This window comes from Orbicella faveolata, unplaced genomic scaffold (genome assembly GCF_042242905.1).
Source record: "Orbicella faveolata isolate gen_17 unplaced genomic scaffold, um_ofav_v1 contig_46, whole genome shotgun sequence".
In the NCBI taxonomy this organism is placed as follows: Eukaryota; Metazoa; Cnidaria; class Anthozoa; order Scleractinia; family Merulinidae; genus Orbicella; species Orbicella faveolata.
In genome coordinates this window covers 31,699,273-31,724,818 of record NW_028301576.1, presented here as the reverse complement: position 1 = coordinate 31,724,818, position 25,546 = coordinate 31,699,273, and the positions used below count along the sequence as shown (strand labels likewise).

Genomic DNA, 25,546 nt, shown 5'->3' with positions numbered 1-25,546 from the left:
CCAAGAATGTACTCGCCACTATCAATTTTGCTCTAGAAAAATTAAATGTAGCACATATCAATCAATAGATGTAGCATAGTTTCCAGCATACTGGTTGAAATTCATGCCATGGTTAATACTAATAATCATATGGCTATCTACACACAAGGAAGAACCAATGTATATATTAATTATTATAAGTTTTATTTCATTACATTTTATTTCATTTGTACATACACTGTATGTTTGGTTGACCTGTACATTTTGAGAGCAGTGTCAAGTTTAAATGGCAACATCCCAACGCCATTTTGAACACCAAGACCTCTCCCTTCTACAACTATATCAGCTGTTTGAATAGTTCCTTTTGTTTGAGTTTATTGCCCAACTTACCATTAAGGTTTCCCTGATCTCTTTGTTCATCTGTTGGTTTGGGACTGTAATCTCTCCACCCTGCAATCGTCTTAATCCTCGTCCGGCAGCTGGCTTTCCGTTTCTGAAGTTATCAAATCTGGATAACTGCACTCCTTTATCTTTAAGAAACTCTTTGACAACCATATTTCCAGTTTTGTTTTTTCAATGAGGCCATATTTACGAGCAAGGCTAGAGAAATTGATCTATAAAAGGAAATTTTAATCCACATTAGGGCTGCAAATGACTATTTTTTCCAGAACTTTTGCTTTTAGAAAACAATAACATGGAAGCAGTAAGTTCATGTTTTCTAAGAATGGTACACATTCAGAAGCTAATCTATGTGTTAATTTCATTATTGTATGAATTCATTTATTTATTTGTGGAGAATTTATGTTGAGGGGTTAGGGAATCGTTATTTAAGAAGAATAGAATCATGTGTACTAAAGGCATCTGCGTTTGATTGTTGATCATTACCCTCAATCGACATTTCAATCAATACCTGATCAACATCCAGATCGATACTTGGTCGACAGTCAATCGACACTTGATCAACAGTTGGTCGACAGACAGTTGAGTGTTAATTGACAGACTCACTTGCATCGGTCAAAAATTAGTCGATGGTCAACCGACTGTTGACTGAGATGTTGATGGAGTGATGATTGTGTGTCAACCAAGGTGTTGATAGAGTGTTGATAGAGTGTCAATGGATTGTTGATCCAGGGTCATTGGAGGTTACAGATAGACACTCGACCATGGATGCCTTAAGTACACATGATCTGAGGAATAATTATGTGACATTTGAAAGATGGCCACATTATTTGAGGGAATACTGTATCTGAAGTAACTTGCATATGCTTTCTCCATCTTTCATTGCATTTACTTCTTCTAGGAGCCCATCCTTGTCAAAATCAAGACTACCTGGCTTTGGGGAGTGCCTTTTCTTCTTATGCTGGCCTTGTTCTTCCAGAAGTGCTCTTTTGTTTGCTCTGTTTCCAGCATCTTCTCTGGTTTCAAAGGAAAGTAACAACTGCTGTTGCTGCCGTTGGCTGTACGTCTGCCTAGTGGCAAGCATGGTGTCACAGTCCATCGTTGCCCATTGCTCCTGGATATGTTTCTTGTCAGCTCTGGATTTATTTCTCTTTTCTCGTTTCAAGTCAGCATGGGACTTTTTCACTTGGACATTTAGCTCAGGAACACTGGTTTGTGCAATAGCAAAAGTTACCCCAAATGTCTTTTTGAATGAAGTATTAATTTTTTCATACACTTCCTTCGTGGCAGCTTTAAGAGCCTTTTTGTGACCTTTACGTTTCCAGCAGATGATTCTTTAAGGACTCAACTGTGGACTTTTTTGTAAATATCTTGATTTGTAACAGAGTTTGATTTATTACCCCACAGGGGAAGTAAAGATTGGAAGGAGAAATGATGAACATCACAGGCCTTGCATTGTGAACAGCATGCCTTTTTTCATGTTCTGTGAGCTTTTGCCAGTTGTTTGGACTGAAGTGCTCTGTATATTTTCCTCGCTTGGCTGTCTTCCATTTTTTAAAATGAAGTACAAGACTCTTGGACCGCTTATTAAACAAATATTTGTCTGCTTCAAAGCGATTTTGTGTTCTTGAAAAATCTCCGAGTACCATTTCCATCTCTTTTTCTGATCATACTCAACCTTGCTGTTGGCATTCAGATAACTTAATTTAGCTGCAATTCAAGCAAAACCACATCCGAAGTAGTAGGCAATTTTTTGGCGCCGAATCGTGGACTTGTTTTTGTGTCAAGTGCTGTTTGAGTTAATGCGTGCTCACGTAAACACTGAACTGATTAATATTCCTGGAGCTTACTCTCAACTGGAAATATTAACCTCTTGCAAACCCTCAGAAAATTACAATCTCTCTACAAAGCGCATACAATTATGCAGCAGACGAGCCGTTGTTTGAAGTATTAGCATAAGAACTGGTTTTAATTTATTTTTATTTTAGCGCCAAAACAAGGTGCCTATCACAAACCGGCATAAATTATGACTAAAACTTGCAATATGGTTCGGAAGGCGATTTTGTCTAAAAGCAAACACAATGAAAACAAAATTATTTTCATCGATAAGGCATTTATTCCTCACCTTTTAACATCTAAGAGAATGAAAATGTCTCTTTTTGACTAGATTCTGTTCTTAGCAGAGGTAATTCTTTCCAGTGTATCTTTTTTTGTCAAAATAACGATCAAAAATCCTTTGAAACTTTCGTGAAAAGTGTATCGATCACCAAAAAGTTTGATTCTTTGTCCGCCATTTTTTTCATTGGAGCCAAGCCTTTCATTAATTCATTTATTCTATTGGTCAGTTCATCTCGTTGGCAACAGAATAGTTGGTTTCCAAACCTTACTGCTCAAACAACTGCCCGGTCGGTCTAAAAAATTCAAAATGGTGGACAACTGTTTCGTGGGAAGATACTTGGAACTTGCTACATGGGAACACTTTAGATCTACCACAGCCAGTTTCAGATGCCAAGAACTTGCCAAAGAAGTTATCTTCTTCATTTCTATGGTTGGAAATATGGCAAAGTTGCAATAATTGAAATTCAATTGAGGGACTTTTGACCGCTTTCAATAATGTTGTATTTTACCTAGAAACTGCTCGAATAGAACAGACCATTTTCATGGATTGCCAAGTGCAGATTAACAGTTCAACTATGCTACTTTTCAAATGTGCAATTAGTTTTTTAAGGAATGGAAAAAAAGTGTTCCCATTTCCCAAGTAAAATCACCTATTTTTTCCTTGTTATTCACAGCCCTTAATCCATAGTGACATGACAAGGTCACATGATATTTGAACACCAGACATGTAACAGTTATTAGACTGATCTGTCCAAATTTCATTCGATTCCATTGCAATCTCTTTAAACAGTGCAAATTTATGGTAAAAATGCATTTTTTAATAAGGCCCGTGCCTTAATTTACTTGAGCTTTAGTAGGATTTGAATTGTACACTTAACTTGAGAGCGAGGAGCCTCAGTCAACAAAGAAGATGCATGTGAAAAATGCCCTCCAGAAAAACAACATGAGCAGAGTGAATTTCAACAAATTCAGAAGCTCAAGGAAGAGAATGAGAGCCTCAAAATAATTACATTAGACCTTTTTAATACCACATACAGATATCATGAAGCAGAATGCTAACTTAAATGTAGCCAGATTACAACATGAAAGCAGAGTTCAGGAGCTTCAACAAGTCAACGCAAAGCTACTGGAGAAAACACAAGATAACTAACACCTCGTTTCAACTGGCAAGTTGTGCATCACCAGAGTCCAGATTCTTGACTCCATCCATTCCGATCGTGTGACAGAACATGTGAAACTAATCTCTTAGTTAAATAGAAAACACACAAACAAGTCACTTTTTGCGGAATCCAATAAAAGCTGCAGTTTAAACATGGGATGTAAACCTTACCTTCCTGTTTTGAGTGAAGCATCACTCTGGGCTCATAACAGATTTTAACTATATTTGAGCATGCAATAAACAATAAACAAATGTGCCAATAAACAAAAACAGGGCTGAAGTGCTAACCCATTTTTAATGAAGGTATCAAGATAACATTGTACTCGATTGATACAGTTTAATATACATTAAAATGCTCTGAACATTTGTAAGAGAACCAGCATTCAGCAAACATGTTCACCAGTTTCATAGAGTCCTGACTAAGCACTATTCACAGGGTGGTAAACAACTCTATGATCCAGCTGAAATGGAAGCTTTCTATGATCAGCATGCTCCTGGACTATTTGGACAACTCTACAAAAGCATTGTAAATGACGAAAAGGAGACACCTTCTGAAAAGCACCTGGAAATGCAAAAAAAAAAAAAAGAGTTGCATCAATATTACACAATCTCAATTTCTTTTGCAATCAGGTACAAGTCATGTATATAAAATTATGTGCTTTTTGTTCCTATGGAAAACTCCAATGCTGTTGTCACCTTTTCCTGTTTTAATTCATCCTTGCACTGATAAAAGTTCAATCCCTCGCCTTAATGAAGAGTAAAATTGAAAGCATCAGTTGCAAAATGTCTACACTAGTTCAGACAAAATGGTTACTTAGTATTTTATCACAGATGTTTCAGTGGAGGAAGACTGTTATGCTAAACGAACTTGCAAAACATTTTTTTTTTCGTGTGTGGTAGAAAAACTGTCTGATCCAGAAGGCAAATGGTTTAAATCTGAAAATGAAAGGAGCCAGTTACAGCTCCTTGATGTCTGGAATGGTTCTTGGGTTCAGCTGCTTCCCACAGACAATACTTAACTATGAAAAGACCTTGGCAGAAGCTAACAAGACAGAAGTACAAAAGCAAATAAAGGAAGCTATAAAAGTGAGGTTATTAACTTGAATTAAATTGAATGACGTTAATCTAAGCAGCAATTTTTTTGTATTTCCACTTTGTACCCAATTTAGAAAACAGAACAATGTGTGATGGATCATAGCATAATTTTATTGTTCAATCAATGATTGTAGACAGTAGATGAGTCCACTTTGCATTATAACAAGGTAATACCAATACAAGTTATGATAGAAGTTTCACTGTTACTGTATACTCTGAGAGAAGAAATGTACAATGTTTCACCTACAATTTCCAGAATAGAAAGTTCATGCTCTTCATAGAGGACGACATTCATTTCACACATGCCAAGCACCATCCCACAAGTTCTGTAATGAGTACCACTTGGCATATGTGCACTGCAGTTGTGGATGTACATGACAAAATGGCAGCAGTTGATTTGGGAGATGATATCACTAAGAATCACAGCAATGTTCAAGTGACCATGGAGGATGGCTCAATCTGGCCTTGTCGAGGGGGTATTGACATTCAGCACCTCCTTGGTTTTGTATCTGTTCAAAGTGGAAAGTATTACCACCAAAGCTTCCTTCAACATCTCCCTCAGCAATTCAAAGAGTTCAACTGGTCAAATGTTGAGTAAAGTTTTAAGGAACTAAGGTAATCTATAAAATGCAGTGTACTTTAAGAATTCAGCAAGACATAAAGTCATCAAATGGTTTGCGTTGCTGCAATGTAACACATTTTTAAATTTGTGTGTCCCAGGACCTTGAATCTGAACTTTCTTTGAATCAGTAATAAATGCTTTAATTTAATGAACTCTGGATTGATAACTATTTTTGAATTTTTCTACACCACTTTGACGAGTCTTTATAAAATTTCTATAGATAATTCAAGTTCAAAAACTGTAAAGGATTCAAAGCCAGTACAAACTCTTGTTGAATTTTAATATATAACGTATATGCTGGGATGCTGAAAGAGATGAGTTAGCCACCCTTGATATAACACTGCTTATAGATGTCTTTCAGCAGCCACTACATAGCAAGCATCACTACAGGCAGGCATTAAACCACATCTTGGCATTTTGCCCACAGTTATATGACTATCTCAACAAGTTCCAACTTACTCTGACTGGAGATTTCCCAACTTGGAAATACAATAAAAAAACAATTGAATCAGTGCTAGACTGACAGGTGGATGCATCAACAATCACATTTCCCGAGCAATTGCAGTTGCACACCTACACTTCCAGCCCAGATGTGTATGGCAGTGGATCCTCCTCCTCATGATCTAACTTGGGTGAAACTTTTACAGATAATGTTTTGTTGTTTGCCTGTACATCAAAGAGGCAAGCTAAATATCACTTATCAAAATTAACTTGATTTGAGCTAACATCTACTTGAATCAACAAAGATAACAACATGGCCATCATATACCAAGAAAACTATGGTAATGTTGCGTGTGCAATTGGATGTTCTTCTCTTTACCATGCCTGATGGCAGACTCTGTATCATTCAGAGGAAAGGCCAAATGCCTTCACCATGCGACAGACCCTCTATTTTATACTGGTATTTTAGTATGATTTTTCTCCTTGTTGCCTTGTAATTGCCACTATTAAAGTATTCAGTCATAATGACAGGGTTGTTGGATTAGCAAGGTTGAAAGATAAGAAAATGACTAGACTTCCGTTGGGCATATGGTAGGGTTCGACTGTAGGTAAAGTCTGCATGCGAGCCAAGTGGCCCATCAGGCCGGAGCTTATCCCGGTTTCTGTAGCATGAAGTGACTAGGAGTATTTCTACTCCCCCCTGGATGGGATGCTAGTCCATCGCAGGGTTACCCCCAGCATTAAGTTCGCCGGTACCCATTTATACACCTGGGTGGAGAGAGGCACTGTGAGAGTAAAGTGTCTTGCCCAAGAACACAACGCAATGTCCCCGGCCAGGGCTCAAACCTGGACCGCTCAATTCAGAGACGAGCACACTAACCATGAGGCCACTGCGCCTCCCAAGGGTTCCACTGTATTTGTAACTAAATTCCAATAACTTTTATGGTACAAAAAGAGTAAAACAACTTTGCTTACACTCCCTTAGTTTTCTTTCCCAGATATGCTGGGGCCATTTTGTACTCTGTTGTCTCAGCTTTGGTTCTGAATCTGCTGGCTGTCGAAATATAAAAAAGACCAAATATTACAAAGGTAGTAGGTAATACAGTAGATGTAAAGTTTCACAATTAATCATAATGTTCATAATTAATCAATGACCTGTGATTAAACTTACGATGCTCTCAGTGTTTCCTTCCCCACATAAATCTGGGTCAAAGTTACAGGGACTTGGTTCCTGCTCACTCTCCTCAAGACTTTCCATTAGAACCTTGATGTAGTGTGTCGCAAGCCTCAATGTTCTGTTTTTTTGACAAATTCATGAAGTGCAGCAAATGCATTGAGCATAGATATCATGCAGCGTTTGCTTACTGCACTAAAACATGTACGTATATTAGGAGTGGGTTTCTCAGAGGCCATTGTAGAATCTGTAGAGTGAACTCATGACAATTCAACACATGTCTTTAATCAACATGGCGACCGGAAAGGACAAGGTCCCAGCATGCATTGCAAGCAAAGAAGATGCATAAAAAGTACATATATGGGTGTAACCATACACCTCCCTTCCTACTACAATCAAGTGAACTAATGAAGATAAAGGAAATTGCATGTCTACAAACATTGTTCCATCCTTAAACCTGGATTTGATGCCAAACACACCATTACTTAAAGTCTGACTGCCAGATATTCACAAGACTTGATAGTGCATAACACAATCTCTGAAGGGCATAAATGTAATAACTGTCTCCTAAACTGCACTGGTAGAGTCAGACATATTAGTCTAGAGGTTTAATCAATCAGGCGGCTTAACAATTCTCCCTGAATGTGTTTGTAATGAAGCCGTTTGACTGGGGACAGGCTGCATTGGAGCTTTGGTGGTAGCACACAGGAGCTTAAATGGACCAGTCATTTCGTCTGTGTCCTGAACAGTATGATCACATGCAGAACTGGTGAAAGTGGTTTGCTTGTCTACCTTTGAAGGGGACTGCAACTCAGCTTTGACAAGAGTGGATCTGTTACCTTGTAGTGTGCCCTTCTCTGTTTCAATGATAAAGGAGCAAGGATGCTGAGTGCACCCCAGGCCGCACAATCCCTACGGACATGAAACATATTTTGCAACCTTTTGTATTTTGGCTCTAACGAGCAGATCTTTTAAGGATTTCCCTTTCTTATATGGAAGGATAGGTGGTTGTTTGAATATCTGGCAAAGTACCAGTTGATTTTGTACGAGATGCCATTTTTTGAGTAAAGCTTCTTTTAAATTGGATATTGATGGTTGATATTGTGTTTCAACAGGCAAGATTTCTTTCCTTTCTTTGTTCTGTTTAAGCACTGTAGTTCTTCCTGTGAATTTTATTCCTGATAGGATTTTGTCTATTAGATTGTGAGGGTAGCCTCGTTCTAGCAAGTGTTTCTTGAAGTTTGAAATGTTCTCTTCAAAGGTAGTTTTTAAGGAGTTTGTTCTGAGGATTCTTAAGCAGTCGCCCTTCATGAATCCATTTTTAACACTTGGTGGGTGGCAAGACGTGAAATGTGTGTACTGAAAGGTTTCCGTTGGCTTAAAATGTTTTTATATCAAAGATCGATTGTTCCTTGAATCTGTTCCCTTTGTATACAACCGTGTCTAGGAACACAGTCTCGGTGTCAGAGATATCAGCTGTGAATTTGATAGTTGGGTGATGTGAATTTGCTTGTTCAATGAAAGTTTCAATGTTGGTTTAACTTATGTCCCACAATGAAAAGATGTCGTCAATGTAGCGTTTCCAAACCGTAGGTTAAAAGATGGTTTTGCTCAGGATTTACCATGAATATGTTGGCAACGGAAACAGCCATTTTCATTCCCATAGCTGTCCCATGAATTTGAAGATATTGCTTTCCATTGAATTGGAAAGAATTTTCTTTTAGAACTAGTCTAAGCATTTCTTGGAGGTAGTGTGTCGGTACGGGAGGGCTGTCTTTGCAAAGATTATCATATGCTTTGCATACTGTGTCAATACCCTCGTTTTGTGGTGTATTTGTGTAGAGACCTGTGACGTCCGTCGATACAGGGAATGTGCGGGTTTTAACCTTTGTGCTTTCAATAAGGTTTATAAAGTCGTTGTGTCTTTAAGGTATGGGTAGGGTGTTTACCTGCTGGCTGCTGATGGGTAGGCTGTTTACTTGTTGGCTGTTGATGGGTATGTTCCCATGCTGGCAGTCAAATATCTTGCAGCCCATTATGTAAAATTCTACTCCTGTGAACTTTATTTTTGTGCCATTGACCTCTTTGGGGTCCTCCTAATAGAGTCTGTGACTTCCGTTTCTATAGTCTATAGACAACCAAAACCACCATTTCAAGGCCAACAAATGCAACATGATTTTAATCATGATAATGATGATGATGATAATGATAATGATAATAATGGTTTTATGATGACTTTTCTACAGAGTAGTCCTACATTCATCATATGCTAACTAAAAGTTAAAGACTTGTGGAAAACACGAGTATGTAAAAAATTAATTAATTATGTAGATTCACAACAATCTAATCTGAGTCTGGCCTTAGTTTTCAAAAACTTGTAAGCTCTCCTGGCAAATGTTGTAGCATTAGACTCAAGCTTGATCTTATCTGGCAGACTGTTGAATAACCTGGAGGCTGAGTCTTGACATGTTCCTGCTTCAAAGGGCACAATCCTTTTCGATGCCCAGAAAGCCAAAAAAACAAAAAAACTTGAAAAGAGCTCTAGTGCTAAATTTGGCGTGTCCTAAGCAAGGTGCGTGACTGAAATTGTAAGTTACACGACGGTGCACTGAACCGTGACTCAAATGATCCACTTCTGTGTACTGAGGTAATTTCCAGCAAATGAACAAAGACAATGTTTTGTGGATGATCAAAAGTTGCATTGATCTGTAGCCAGAGATTGGCTAACACCAGTGTTTTGACTGGCATGAATAATCCAATTTAGATCAATGTGGCAGCACGAAACAAAGAAGTAAAGACATGTAATTACAGAGCAAGCGAATGTGGGCAACAACATCAACAAAAAGAAAGCTTGCCAGATAAGTGAAATGGCTTTTGTGCTAACACAAAACAGGTACTCACTAATATATAAAGCTTCTCAGGAGTTGGTAACGTATTCGGAATAATTTCATGTTAGTTTTGGGAGCATCATTCTAATGTCATGATGTGAAGAATGCACTGCAAAAGCCATTTGCAAAAATTAAAACTTTTGCTGTAATTCAAGTTTACGTCAGACATGCTGAATCTCATATCTCTCTGTCGTCGAAGTGACACTTGTTCGAAATCTTAGATTACATGGAAGTCATGCATGTGGTTGTTTGCTCACTTCATTGATATGCTTGTTTGTTGATTGTTTTTTTTTGTATCCTGGAGTATTTCAGGATGGTTGTGATTTAAATGCAATTTGTGCAAGTCCCCGAATATCACATTTTGTTCGTGGTTTTGTAGTAGCTTTCTTCCTGTGCAAATTAAGATTATTTATTTAGTGTTGAGAGTTATTAAACTTAACCGCGCTGTGGTCACTGGACGTAATATTTATCTTTAGCACTTACATTTCGCTTTAAAATGTATCAGGTACGACCCATCCTTCAACAAGCTTATGATACCCCCTCCTTATTGCTAATAAGGTCAGTGAAAGAGAATTTATTTAGTTTAACTGAAGAAGCAACGTAAGTGAAATGACGTTCTTTTCATCGCAAGGTTGAAATGGACAATTTTAAGTTCTAAAACTTGTCTATACTGTAACAACACTACATTGGAACACTTTCCGAATTAGGTTGACAATCACTGATTAAAACACCTTTGATTTCAAAAGGAACAACCCCTACTTCTGAGCAAGACATTTGCAAATATGATACAAGGTTTTCAAGGCCTTCAATGCTCAGCAAAGTACATTTCCCAAATGAATGGGGCATGCCATAAAAATCTTTTGAATGAGTCAAAAATCTTAAAGCTTTGTTCAGAATTTTTAAACTTCGCAAATGTATTGATGCCACCAGTTAACAAACAACAGTTGCAGTTTAGTCTAGAATTTTGAAATACAAGAGAGATGTTGGGGACTCAGAATTTTTCTTTGTCCCACACTCGTGTCATGTTGATTAATTCACCTTCACACAAGAGAGATGTGTACGCCATTATTTGATGTCATGAACAAACTTTCAGTTTAATGACTCACTGTATTGTAATGTATTCACTTTGTTGTACAGTGAAACAAGATAGGGAACATCAGTTAACGGCAAATAATAATTTGCCTGTGCAGAATATCTTATAGAAACATATAGATTATTTCCAATGGTCAAAATATTATCCATTCAACGAAATAGTTGAATGGAGATCCCCATATTTTCCTCTGATTGAGTCAAAAAGCACTGGAAACTATGTTTTAAGTTCAAGTACAGTGCAAAGTAACAGTTTCTTTAAGTTTGAGACTTTATCGTGCAACCCGCAGAAATCAATTAAAGAAAACAAATATTGGCTTCTATATACAAGAGTACAATGACTCCTTGCGATATAGCTGGCACAACTCACTTAATACAATCAAAAAAACATTAGGAGACGACTTCTCCTTACCTTGTAAATTAATCGCACTGAGAAAACAAGTGGAAATTCGCCAAATGACAACAGCTGAGAAGAGTAATGGCCGCCACACACAAACACTCATTTACAGAGTCCTCTCTCTTCCTAATAGAGACCACGTGACAAACACTTGGCTCTTGTATACAAATAAATAAAGAAAGAAATATCGCCGGTCCTGACAAAGTGTGGGGAAATCCCACACAAAGACTGAAAGAAAATTGTATGACTGACATGACGCCAGTTTTCACTTATCCCAAATAAACCCTCAAATGAAGGTTGTCATGGCTGAAAATTTCAGACATTAGAGCCCGCATGGCAGTAGCGGCTTTTCCCAATCGATGATAAAAATGGTGTGTGAAATTACAAAACATTATGTGAGACGCGATTGACTTACGGAAAATACAACAACAACTAATGCTGTTTTTCAGTTTGCCAAAATTGAGTATCATTCAGAGACATTTCAGCGCTATTTTAGTTAAAAAATTTACAAAAATGAATTCCATACCTTTCACTCGGAACGATATCGTTTAGCAACTTCAGATCCAGTGAAAGCCTTGCAAACTCTTGCATATCACTGACAAAACAATCAAAGATTGCATATTGTACAGGAAATAACAAAAAATCTAATGACACTACATAATTTGCCAAAATCGATGCATAACATACAGTTTAAGACCTATCTGGAAAATAAAAAATCCTATCTTTGGCTTATGAAATTACCTTTCACTTTGGCTGTTAAAAACCGTACACAATGAAATAAGTCCTGAGAAGAAAGGCTGACATGTCATGCAGTTCCTGTTCCGTTCCATTGCAAAGAAGGCGAATAATTCTCGGTCTTTGTGCCTTGTTCTTGCCCGAAAACCCTGCATGTTTGGTATCAAAATTTTCAGAAAGAGCCAGGCTTTCTTGGCCTGCAGTTTTCTTGTACAGCAGTTTAAAGTTAAGCCTGCAATCGTTTTGTATAGCAGTATCAAGCATCTGCGCAAAAGCATCTCGCAGGAAATGCGCGCGAGAATTTAATTTTCATGTTTACTATTTCTCGGACCACTGCAAGTAAATTTTTTTCGCTGTTATTTAAAAGAATCGTAGAAACAGTTTCTTTAGAAACTACAAATTCTCAATGTCTGACGTACTGAGTTATTATGACGGGCAGCAGTATTTCAACTGCATCGACATTGATTCAAATCACAGTTTACAATATATAGCAAAGCAATGTGTCAACAGTGATCAGATTCTTCTAACAGTAAACGTAACTAACAAATGTTTAAAAAGCTGGTACGAGTTTAAGGAGCAAAAAGCGTTTCCAGATGTGAAGTTCATTGACATCGCAAATGCATCGATTGGTGAAAGGTTTGGGATATTGATAAGAAGAGACTGCAAAAGAATTGAAAATCACTTTAGGAGGCCCACGTCCACAGTGAAGAGCCAGTTTGTTGGAAAGTCCAGCAAAAACGATGTAACATAAAGATAGCCATACGTAAGGGGGAAGTGCAAAGCATTTCTGAAGTCAAGGAGGAGTTGAAAGAACAGAAGAAACAAAACAAAATACTGCAAGAGAAAACTGAAGATTTTCTACTCGAAAAAGATCTACATGAGCTAATGGATCAACTTTGGGAAGACTTAAGAGAGAATAGAGGAGCTGTAGGCTGATTTAAAATTGGTGAACAAGGAGAATGCCCATTTGTCTCAGTATGTAGAAAAATTGGAGAAAATTGAGAAACTAGAAAACACAGGCAAGAAATTTACTGAAGTCCATGAAAAACAACAGCAGAGGAAACTAGGAGAGTTAAAAACTAAGGCTGAAAGAGCTCTATGGTTCGCAGAGACTTTTGGCCTTAGGTTAAGCTCTTTGGAATTTCTAGATCACAGTGGTAAGACTCACAACATCAATTACCAAGGCCAAGGAGCTAAATCATTCAAAGAGTTGTCCAAAGAAGACCAAGATAAAATTAAAGAGATTGTTTACTTAACAGACAAATTTTGCATAGGGGAAGCAGCTTATCGTGAGCTCACATTAGGGTGTGGAGGGGAGAGTCTACCTAGGTCTTACCTGGTGAGGCAAAGCAAGAACCAGCTAAATGAGCTGGTCCACATACGAAGAACCCCTGGTACAGCAGAATGAGCTCAACTTGACTTTGAGAGTGAACTTCAGAACACAATAAGGAAACTGGTAAGTAATTCAGTTTAGTGTTCTCAACCAGTTGCAGTAATTAAACTGGTACACCTGGAATAATAATAATAATAATAAGAATAATAATAATAACAATAACAATAATAATAACAGTAATGATGATGATAATAATAACAATAATAATAATAATGATAATAATAATAATAATTAATGACTATAATTATAATAGTAATAATGATGGTAATGATCATGTTAATAAGAGTGATCATGATCATGATCTGCAGAAAATCCAAGATGAACCAGATGCAAAACTTAACGTTAAGATCAGTGGTCATGGCGCAAGAATGTCCAGGCTTGCAAACTTTGTCATTATGTCATACTCAGTTGTGGATAATGATGATGTCATGTCATCAAAAGGTAACACATCATGCAGTGAGTGGCAATTTATCGTTCCCTGTGAAGTTCCTTTTATCTCTTTCATTTATTTAATACTTCTCTTTATTAGGGAATAATACAGTTGCAGTAATAAAGGGTCAAGAAAGCTATGATCTTCTGAAGGCCTCATGTAAAGATCATTCTGTTTAATGCCATTAACAAGATTGTGAGGCAAGGCAAGGTAACAGTTGATCAAAAGGAGATACCAATTGAAATGTTTCTGGGTAGAGACTATAAGGTAAAGTATATACTGCATGTAAATTTTATGTGTGTATAACTAATTAAGTATGGACCATTTCAAAATCCCAGCAAGTACAATGGCAAAAAAGACTTGATTTTGTTGTCCTTATCACCCTGGTTTGTTTTGCAGTTTCTTCTACTCATACTAGGTATGAAGGGTGCAACCTCAGATTATTCATGCCTTTGGTGTACTATTCACAAGAGAGACAGGTAAATATCCTTCACCTTCCAGCAGTCTGCCTGCATGAATAATAACTGACTTCTGATCAACTGCTAGATTCTCCTTCCAGTTTGTATTGTATATGCTCATGAAACAAAGGGAGAATTTGGCTAGATCAGGAGTCACTTAGGGCCTTATTTGAAACATTATTTGGAATAAGGCCCTAAGTGACTCCTGATCTGAAGCCAAATTCTCCCTTTGTTACATGAGCATATACAAGACAAACTGGAACGAGAATCCAACAGTTTATCAGAAGTCACTTAAGGCTTTATTCCACTCACCCCTTCAATTGTTAGGTTATGAAATAAACTCAATATTTTTTGCATTTATTTTGTTTGTATTCAAAATATAGACATGACATGTCTAAAGCCAGAGATTATTACAGGCAAGAACATCTTGTGAGAACTCTTCAAACCACGAAGGACTCTGCGAAGAATCAGAAGTTTTCCTGTGCCCATCAGCCCTTGCTTGAAATTCCGTTACAAAATGTTATACTTGATGAGCTACATTTTGATGCTGAGAGTTACAGGTACATGTAGTCTGTTTTGTCAAACTCTTTTGGTCTGTTTTGTTCTTATGCAACATAATGAACTCATCCTACTGACATTGTTTGAAATGTTAGGGGAATAGAAGGAAAATATTTGCCTTCTTGATGAGGCAAAAATAACTCTTGGGAACTTGGAGAGGTTACTTACGAGTTATATTTTACTTGTATCTACAGATGTTTTGACTAACAACTTAATTAGAGAAGCCCTCAGCCGGGACAAAAAGGAAAATTTAAACAAGCCCCCTAGCCAGAGAACAACCAAACACTTGGATTCACTCAAAGCTGCTACTAGCAATCATGGTGTGTCCTTTAATGTACGGGAAAAGAAAAATGCTGATGGGAAAGGCAGCAGTTGTTATGACTTCACAAGCTTAATGGGTTCTGACAAGACACGTGGTACAACTAAAATTCTTCACTGCAGGAAACAGATACTCACCCAACGAACCTTCCTTCTGCTGATTATCCTTTTCACCTCGTATAGCTTTCCTTTTTTTCTTCTATTTGCGCTAGGTGCACTATTGTACAGAACCACAAGAGAGACTGAATTCAACTGTCTGTAGTCCACCCTACCACACGTTCGACGACTTCGATCTGCCATCTTTCCTTGTGTTTTTCTTCATTTTTTGGTAATAAACTGCCGACACCCACGCAGGTTCAAATGTCCGAAATTTCTAGCCATGTATTAAAACTGGAGAACAATATATCCTCCTAGCCCCTGCAGAGATTATTATCGAGTAGGACACCAACTTTTAAATTCGCAGCAGTTATTGTCTACTCATTTGATGTCATGATATGTTTCTTAAATATGCTAGGAATACAAACAAACATGATTCAATTCTTGGTAATTCAAATTTCCTGCTCATGCTAGATGACTTTGGAATCAAGGTTTATTCCGCACAACATTCAACTTTTTAAAATACAGTATTACGTTCCAAGTTCCCATCCTGATAGCTCTTTTTCTGAGAAGGGTGTTCGGCCTAGCAGCTTCCAGATTCATCCGGCTTTCATCACAATGCGTCATCCTTTCTCTCCCAAGAGCTGAGGTAACTTGGGTCATTCTTGTATGTGTTTCTGTAGCAAGCGAATGTTTTACAGGGTGAGGTTGCTAGCCTCACGCCCAACCCTCCTCCTTTCTCACCTGGGCTTGGGACCGGCCATGGCAGAGTTAAAATACAGTATTAGCAAGAATTATTTAATATAAGGAAGACTGGTGATCGACTTAGGTGACTACCCGCTGTAGCTATTTCAAAGCAAAATGACATCATAGAAAAGCAATGCTGGTATCAAACTCTGACCCTAATGAACGCAAAATACATTCATCGATTGAAAAACATGACATTTCTAAGAAGAACGGACAATTGTTCTCAAGCATGTATCTTACATCACTTAGTGAGAATTTGATTCTGACCAAACCCAACATGAACAGCCAAGGCTGGAAACAAGCATTAGCTGCTGCTTCTTTAGCTGATATGTCAACTCTATTCAGAGATGAAGTTTCTATTTTGTTTAGCTGCATTATAACAGCAACAAGGTTATTGGTTTGTTATGGGCTGCCCAATTAGATCTAAATATTCAAGTTTACTTGAGCAAGCTATGCTCTTGTGTAAAATGGCAATTAATTGGACATTTACATTCACTATTTTGATATATCTTAAAGAAAAATGAATAAACCTTGAACACTTTATACTGGATGTTCCGTTGATTGAAATGAAGAATAGTCCACAAACAGTTGCTGCCTGAAATCCTTCTCCATTGCTTGGAGACGTGGGAAAGGGACGTTACAATTTCTCTCATGGAAAATTGTTTAAATATACTCTCCAGCAGTTCATCTAACAGTTGTTGTGCATAAATAAAAGTGGATAATTGATTATAAATAGTAAATTATATCTTCGCACTTCTGTTGGAATAAAAGCACTGTGTCTTTTTCCGGATGAAGACAACCTGCATTACAACACTTCATACAACAATGCCCCCTCCCCTCTTTTCTCTTGTATTTGAGGTTCAAGAACTTGGCCTTCAGACCTCTTACATCAGTGACCAGGGCACACATACCTGGATCTGAAAGATTATACCCTACCGTTCCTTCCAGAGGACCAGATTTCATCCGCTTTCAGAAAGGTGAAATGTAAGGCAGCTACTAGACCCTTAGAGGAGTTGGCAAAGTACATTGACAAGACCTGGATCACTAGCACCACCTGACCCCCTGCATCCTGGAGCATTTACCTTCAAGCCGTCTGCACAAACAACGAAGTAGAAGGTTGGCACAGTGGCCTCAACAGATGTGCCCAAGGGAAGAGTCAGCTGTCCCTGTACATGCTGATCATGCTGCTGCGCGAGGAGAGCTGACTAACATCTCTCCGGATCAGATTGGTTTCCCCGGAAGAAAGCTTTGCCGTGTCCCGCAAAAGACGTACCGACAACTGGAATCCAAAATCGTCAACTTGTGGGACTGTTACGAAAACGGAGAGCAGTCCGTCAAACAACTACTGCGAGCGTGTTCACATTTGTATGGTCCTCACAATGATTGACAAACAATACGCAAGCCTCAGACCTTGTAGCCTTTGTACTCAGTCAAATAAAACAAAAGGGCTTTTTTAGGAGCCACAAATCTATGAAAGTCGTGATCAACAGCACATCAGTCTGTGTTTTGTAGTTTCTTTGGTTAAACACGAGGGGAATAAGGGCTGGGTTTCTATCCTGCTGACACAAGGTCTCTCATGCTTTCACATGACCTTGTCTTATTGTTTCCGGTCGGCCCAAATCTCGTTTGTGCATCGCATATTAAATTTCAAATGGCCACCATTCACAAGTTAACTCAACTAGTACTTAGTAAAGACTATAGCAAGTGTTTTTGGTCAAACACAAAATTTTGGGGCGAACTCCAAAAGTTGGGGGTGAACCCAATTAAGGTGGGGGCAAACTTGGTGGGGCAAATTTGCCATGGGGCGAAACTGGTATCATGCGGCAAATCGCCCTAGTTCCGCTCATCTGTGTGTCATATGGTAGGAGTGCCTGCAAATTAACTGCTGCCACACAGCTTTAGCAAGCCTTTGATGTGAGGCAAATCTGCAAGAGTAGATGTGTTTTATTACTTTCAAGTTATTAGTAAAATCAATATTTTATCCATGTCAACTGGAGCCCTAGAAAATAAATCCCAGCAGTAAAAGTGGTTGGGCTATATAGCCCTACCAGCCCCTCTCGCCCCACAGTCTGCTTCAGCATAAAACAATTATGCCTTAAAGCAGCGTCAAGATGTAAATGAGGCATTTAAAAATGAGCCAGAGTCCCACTAGGGATTAGCTAAAATAGTGTACATGACTGAAATCTGGATGTGCTCATTAATAGAATTGTGGTCACACATCAAATGCCGTGCTTCTAGAAACAATCTTCACAACCACTGCGAACAGCAGTGCACTATCTGTGCATCATTGAGATCAAATTCGTGACAGTTTTGTGCACAATGTTGTGCCAACAAAGAGTTCTTATCACCTGTAATCATGCCTCTTTTGTGCTCTTTGGTTCTTGTTTTCAAAGCGCACAAGGTTTGGCCGATAGACACTTTTTTTGCAGTCTTTTTGCAATTGAACCAACAGTTTTTGTGGGCTTATGGGGCACATTTGCACGAAATTCCATGTATGTACGGTTATACTACATTCTTCAGGCTGGCTGACTGGTGTTGTGGTGTTTTGACAGCTTTTTATGAACTGATCTGTCTGAACTTGAGATTTTGCCGTGTAAACAGACTGAATGGAAACGATATTAATAGGCAATTATAAACTCGAGAGACATGGAGAGGTTTAATGTACTTTACTACTTGTGCTTATATTCATGAGAGGAATGCATTCTGTTGGTTGCAAGAATGCATTCTATGTTAGGAAGATGTTCTTAGTGGAATGCATTCTCAATGGAATGCATTCTTGTTCCAAACTGTTCCCTTTCACCAGAAGTTTTGGCGTTTCTTTGGTGTTCCCACAGCATTCTATTTCACATTCCATTTGCGTTCCAGTAACACGTTCCCTGTCAGGTTAATTCTGTCAGGTTCTTTACCCCTAAGAGGTAAAGGAAGCTGAATTAAACAGCTCTTTGTGCTGCTAGCCAAAAAAGGGCAATTTAAAATCACACAATTAAATGAAACAAGGCAACATTAAAAGAACACAAACAGTCATTAAATGGTCGTAAAACATTCTCCGTACTGTGTGTGAAGTAACATTAGAAAGCATAAATGGCAAAATTAAAGCCATACACCATCTCATAGTCATAGTTGAAAATCTTTTACTGTTGTTTTAGCCTCTGTATGAACAATGCATAAAATAAAGAGTGCTTAGTGTATCTTTCTAAAAGTCTGCATCAATATGACTATCAATCACCTCCACAGGGAACACCCTTCGAGGATCTCCTGAATAAACATAGTTATCACAAAGATGCTTGAAATATGCAGGGAGGTATTGATCCTTGGAAGGAACCATCCATAGCTTCTTTGATGCAAACTTTGACAAAATACCCTGTTGCATCAACATGTAATGCCATGTCAGGTAATACTGTTGGCTAATGAAAAACACAATGTTGAAAAAATAAATTATAACCAAGAAATAAAGTGTTGTTTCATGTGTACTTGTCATCCACCTATCACTAGGTGAGTGTTAAAAAACATGACTTGTCTGCAACTCTACCTTTCTATACCAAAGCCATGGGTATACCAGGCTATTTGACTTGATAAAGTTACCCTGGGGAAACTGGCTTTTTCCCGCATAACCAATTGTACCTCAGGGAAAATGTACCAAGTTAAATAACATGGCTGGGTTGAGCAATACCCTAGCCAAAACCCTATATGTATTGCAAGGTCATTCAGAGGATGGCAAGGAGGGAGGAGTACCAAATATGATGGATCATGCTGAAGTTTCACATTGAATCACACAGCAAGCAGAATGTTTTAACCAATCACATGTCACCTAATAAGGAGTGAGTGCACAAATTTAAAATGGTGAGATTTCAATCTTTTCAATACAGCATTGAACGTTATGTTGTATCCAACTGTTGGGCATAGGATTTGACTAAGAACAGTCCCTCTTTCTTCAACAGCATGAAAATTGGGGGTGCAACTGTCTAGCAAGTTATGTATGTTTTTTTCTGTTTGTTTGTAGTCATCATAAACACCCTAAATGCTTAGGAAGAGAATTAAAGCTTGTAAATTGCCTCAGTCATATTACTCTGGCAACAGCCCTGATTTTACCATAGCATAGTAGTGTAACATGTTTGATAACAGTCTTTCTCTCTGTCTTTCTGACTTTTAACTCTTTGTAGACCTTGGTATAAGACATGAGCTCAAGATTTATTTATGTCGAGCTTACTGTCTAGTTCAAAGTTACTGTTAAGACCTTAAACATTGTTGTGGTGCCTTTGATGATTTGTATTTTAGTCTTTATATTGCGAAAACATGTCACTGACGTATTTATTCTAAGAGCCCACTAAATGGGTGGAGGGTTGAGATGGTGCCTGTCTCTCAGTGTTGTCTGGATTCTGCAGCTTCCCTTTTTCACTGTGGGTGGAGGGTGGAGATGGTGCATGTCTCCCAGTGTTGTCTGGATTTTCCAGCTGCACTTTTTCACTACTGGTGGAGGGTTGAGATGGTGCACTTCTGTCAGAATCGTCTGGATCCTGCAGTTGCACTTTTTCATTGCTGGTGGAGGGTTCAGATGTTGCTGGGCTCACTGAGTCAAGCTCATTGTCTGGATAAACAGAGAATAAAATGGTCACATCTACCCAGAAGTGATCATATTTCTCTACTTACAATGAAATTGTTGTAATGTGAGATGCCATCGATTATTTATTCCATTAAGCACGAAACCTCAAAAAGCTTTCACCTCGAATGGGAGGTCACTCGCAAGGTCCAAAAAATGAAATTAGTAGTTACGATTGCCTGCTGGACTCTACTGTTAACACATCAACCAATGACATCAGGACTTTTGAAGGCTTTCTTTTAAGGGAGGTCCCAGCTGGCAGTAAATTATATATAGATTTAATTGACTACCAAGTTGACATACCTTTCTCTTCATGTTCTGTTTGTTTGTTCATTCCAAAACCGTAGTTAAAATAGAAAAAAGCCAAAATCATCAATTAGGTGCAAGTAATACACAATATTATTGACATTATGTTTAAAATTGTTACACACATTAAAAGGTTAATTTAATACTCTTGAGAGTTATTCTAATCCTTAGGAATGTTTTCATGTTTTCAACATTGTCAAAAATTTTAGCATGCGATAAATCCAACAAACATGATAGACCTAATCAGGTTCAAACAAATGTGGATAAATAAAACGGATTTGGATCTATAGACCATGATATGGTGTGATAACACAAACAATCGATACTCTCTCTATGTAAGGCATTACCATGTGGTCAACAGAAATAACACTGAAATCAACACCCATCCCAAAGCCGACCCAAAAGCTCAATCCAGGCCAAGTTGAAGACAACATGTGGAACTGCGCAATTAGAATAACAACATCTGTGTCAACAGTGCAAACTAAGACACTTCTTCCCCCTTATCCAAAGCATCTTTAATGTGTAGGAGACTCTGTGTGTCTGCTTCTTCACGGTTGCAGCTACATATTTGGTTCCTGGGCAACTGGAGATGATGTTTTCACCTAAATTAAAAAAATTATACTGTTAGTATAATGGTTCATAAGACTTGATGGATATAAAAAAGAAGTTTGAACGGTGTCTATATAAAAGACCTACTCAAAAATTGGTTAGCATCTTACCTGAAGTTATGTAGACAACTTTGTCAGCTGGAAAGGAAGCTGTTTCAACTTGATTCATTAAGAAGTTGAACAGTTCCTTCTTGGTAGAAAAATGTTCAAGAAACGCCTTCCAGTTCTGAGGTAACTTGACATGCCCAGCCACCTTTTGTCTCATGCTTTTCCCTCTCTTCTCACGGGTAACTTCTTCATCCCAAACAACGCCAATTCGTTTGGTACTCTTCAAGTGGTAATGGTCACTTGTTACCACTGTCAACTTTAAGGACGCTTTGGAGATTTGCTTCAGCTGCTGGCGCTTGAACAATGGCAAGGTATTCTTTGAAATCGTATCATGAATCAACACAGTCCTTTCATCAGTGACATCTTTTGCCTTATTTATTTATTAATTTTATTTATTACAATCTATGGTTAAAAGGCCAAAGGATAATCTGTAAAGAAGTTCTAAACCCCATATAAAAAGAGATCATCTATGAACTAATATAAATACACAAAAAAATAGTAAATTTGAAGAATCCATTGAGATATGAAAAAAGAAAAAATACTAAATACTTAAAAATCACTAAAAAATTTTTAAACTCTAGACTTAAAAATATTTTTACATTAGGACGCCCTTTCAAAAGGTTAATTATACGTTGTAGCAATTTTGTGTGTGTGTGACGGTCTTCGTTTACTGTCAGTAAATACAGAGATCGTGCTGGATTTTAATGGCCACTTAAGTGGCATTTAATTGACAAAAATCACTAACAAGTTGTGATTAAAATAGCACACTGTTATAACGAAATTATAAATCACCATGACATTTCAACTCAGGAAAAATTAGGTGGGGGCAAATTACGTCCTCACAAAAGTAAAAACAAGATTAGAAAACAACCAAGGACGTGTTGTGGGGGTACAGTGAAATTTCTTTTAAATATTCCAAAATTTAACGTGGCCCTGAAACCTACCAACAGAATTTTTTTAAACTCTGCCAAAAGTTGCATCTTAGCAGTTAGGTAACCTTAAGGTGGAAAGCAAATGTATCTAACTTCATTTTGCTTTTTAGCCTGCAACTGTAGGGTGCAGGTTGCTGGCTTCCAAAAATGAAAAAGACTTCATCATGTAAATATTTATGATATATGAGACTGTTTTCTCTTGCTACACATGATTCTACCAACATCCCTTAAAGAAGGGAAGTTTCATAACCTTGTGGGACATACTACTTCATTTCCTTTGTTAGCCCACAACCACAAGTCGCAGGTTGCAGGCTTCCAAGAATTTGAGACATTTGTTATGTCAAGAAAAGATTTGCCACACATAATTTTATGTACAACTGAGCAAGTCACTGGAAGGTAACATGCGGATGTTGTCTCACAACTTTTTTTCGAACTTTGAAGACAAAAATCTAATGTAGTTTTAATAGCTAAGAGAAAACTGCATGCATCATTAAAAAGCCTATTAATTATAGAACAGGCAAGGGGAAAATCTTTAATATTGACAAAATATTTTCAGAGTTGTGACTCCTTCAACTTGACAAAAATGTACAAAAAAGCAAAAAAAGTCTTGTAACTTTTTATCAAATTTTGAAGGCAAATATCTCACACAGTTTTGCAGGTACGAGAAAACTGCATACATCATTAAAAAGCCTATTAATTATGGAGGTCTCATTTTGACAACACAGGTTGCACATTTAACCTGAGGATTTTAGAACTAAAAAAACGTCAGCATCATCTCCCACAGTGGCCTGATAGATTCAGTCGCGATTTTGTTTACATAACCAAGTAAATTGAGTTCTGAAGTTTGTCCAAGGCAAGTGATGTGAAATTAACTCTAGGGAATCGTCTCATATGAATATTGTTGGGATTTTGTGTACCAGTGCAAGAACACAAAACTTTGCAGAAGGGCCAGGACGTATGGGAAATGATGTAACCTACACTAGAAGCCACATTCAAAGCGTGATTTGGTTTGAATGTATGACTAATTTTGGACAATACATACATGTAAAGCGTCACGATGCTGTACTTTCAATGAAGAACAGTAAAATTTAGTTGAGGTAGGTGGCTATGGGGTTGCAAATGGAAGAATTTAGGAAAAAAAGATAGATGCATAACAATATCAGAACACAAGCAATATTTTAATGAATCGTATGTTGAGTAGTACTTATTAACATTGCCAAAGCAACTGTTGGTAGGAACGTCAGAATTGACTGACAACTGCCAAGGTTACTACGTGCATACCTCAACACAGATAAATTCCAGTGTTGCCACACATTTTTCAGGTGGAGTCGCTCTACTTTGGATTTGTCAATGAACTTACCAACAAGAGGGGGGAATTCTTGCCTGGATTTTTTCTGGGAAATGAGAGAGGTGATCTTACCTCGTTTTGTGCTGGGCCTTATGCTGAATTAACTAATTGCTCTTTCTTTTTTGCCACTACATTGGCTACTTTCAAACGATCACGGTATTTCCATGGTTTCCATTTCTTGTCAGGTGTCAGACCAAAAGTTCCTTGGAGACAGTTGATCTCACTCTTACAGACATCTGCAAAGGGAGAAAAACAAGATGCAAAGATGGTAAGTTCACCCCCAAGAAATGTTAAGTATTTCATATCATTGGGAAGTAGTTCAAACTGAAAGGAAACACTTACCTGTTTACCATCTACTTCTAAAGGGTATGAAGTCCCCTCAATGGCAGTCATGGCCTTTGTCAAGAGAATTACATATCTATGAACAGGTGCACAGTCTTCTGAGCAATTTGCCCCAAACAACAAAGCATTTTCTGCAGGGCTACAAACACACTTCTTACAATTAAGAAAACTGACAAGCCAACCTACAGCTTGATCATCCTTACCAAATGGGGCTTCATCTCCCCTGATAGCAACTTTGAATGAGCCTCCACCCTCCCCAAACAACTCTAGCTTATCTACTCTGTCTTTGTTTGCATTGAGATAAACCCTAGCCATTTTTAGCAAAAGTCGAAGAAGGTTCCTAAACTTTCCATCTACCTTGTCTTCTTCACCAAGCCCATGACACAGAATTTCTCACACATGTAATTCACCAATGTCAATTTGGTTGATTCTCTCCATTAATTTCTGATAAGTAAGCAATCTAAGAACTGGAATCCTCTTCATAAACTCTATGTGCTTTCTCCCCATGCCAGTTTTATTCACACACATTGAGAGGGATAACCTGATTGAAATGTATTTTTGTTTACTAGCAATCCTCCCCTTTATAGAAAATTAGCACTTCTTACAAAGTTTGCATCACTCTTCTCAAAGACTTTTATCTTCTCCTTCACAACTCTTGGGATAACCTTCTCAGAAAACGTGGGACATTTCCTAACCATATTGGTTAATTCTGGAACTGAACAATTTGTATTGAGGGCAGCAATGATGCCTTTATAGGCAGGAAGCATCTGTTACAGCCGAAGAACAATAGGGGGGTGAGGATAAAAAATGGAATGGCCCTAAGTGCAGATAAACTGCACACGTTTTTAAAAAATCTATAAAGATGTCTTATCCTTCTCAGAACGTTTTTCCAAAGGTTCAGTGATATTTCCTTTGAGAACATTGATCCATTTTTGAGGGACTGCGTGGCTAGACCCTAGTAGTTTAAGAAGTTTGTTTTAATTTTGAACTTGCTGCAGAATTCCTCAAAAGTTAGGAATCTGTTACCTTGAAAAAAGTCTTCAATTTTAGTTAATCCAGCATTGTGCCATTTTTCGTAATAAATGGAATATCCTTCTATCTTAATGTGATGGTTGTTCCAAACAATTTCATGTAATATCTGCTTTTTGGCATTAGGAGTACTGCAATTAATTGTTTGCCAAGTGTACAGAGCTTCTTTGTAAAAATCAA

At 37.9% G+C, this 25,546-nt stretch overlaps 2 pseudogenes; one reads left to right on the top strand and one right to left on the bottom strand.

The window, feature by feature from the left end:
* The first annotated feature begins 16,921 nt into the window (after positions 1-16,921).
* On the top strand, positions 16,922-17,483 carry LOC149099750 (uncharacterized; annotated as a pseudogene).
* Positions 17,484-20,409: 2,926 nt separating this feature from the next.
* On the bottom strand, positions 20,410-25,104 carry LOC149099749 (uncharacterized; annotated as a pseudogene).
* Between the last annotated feature and the right edge of the window lie 442 nt (positions 25,105-25,546).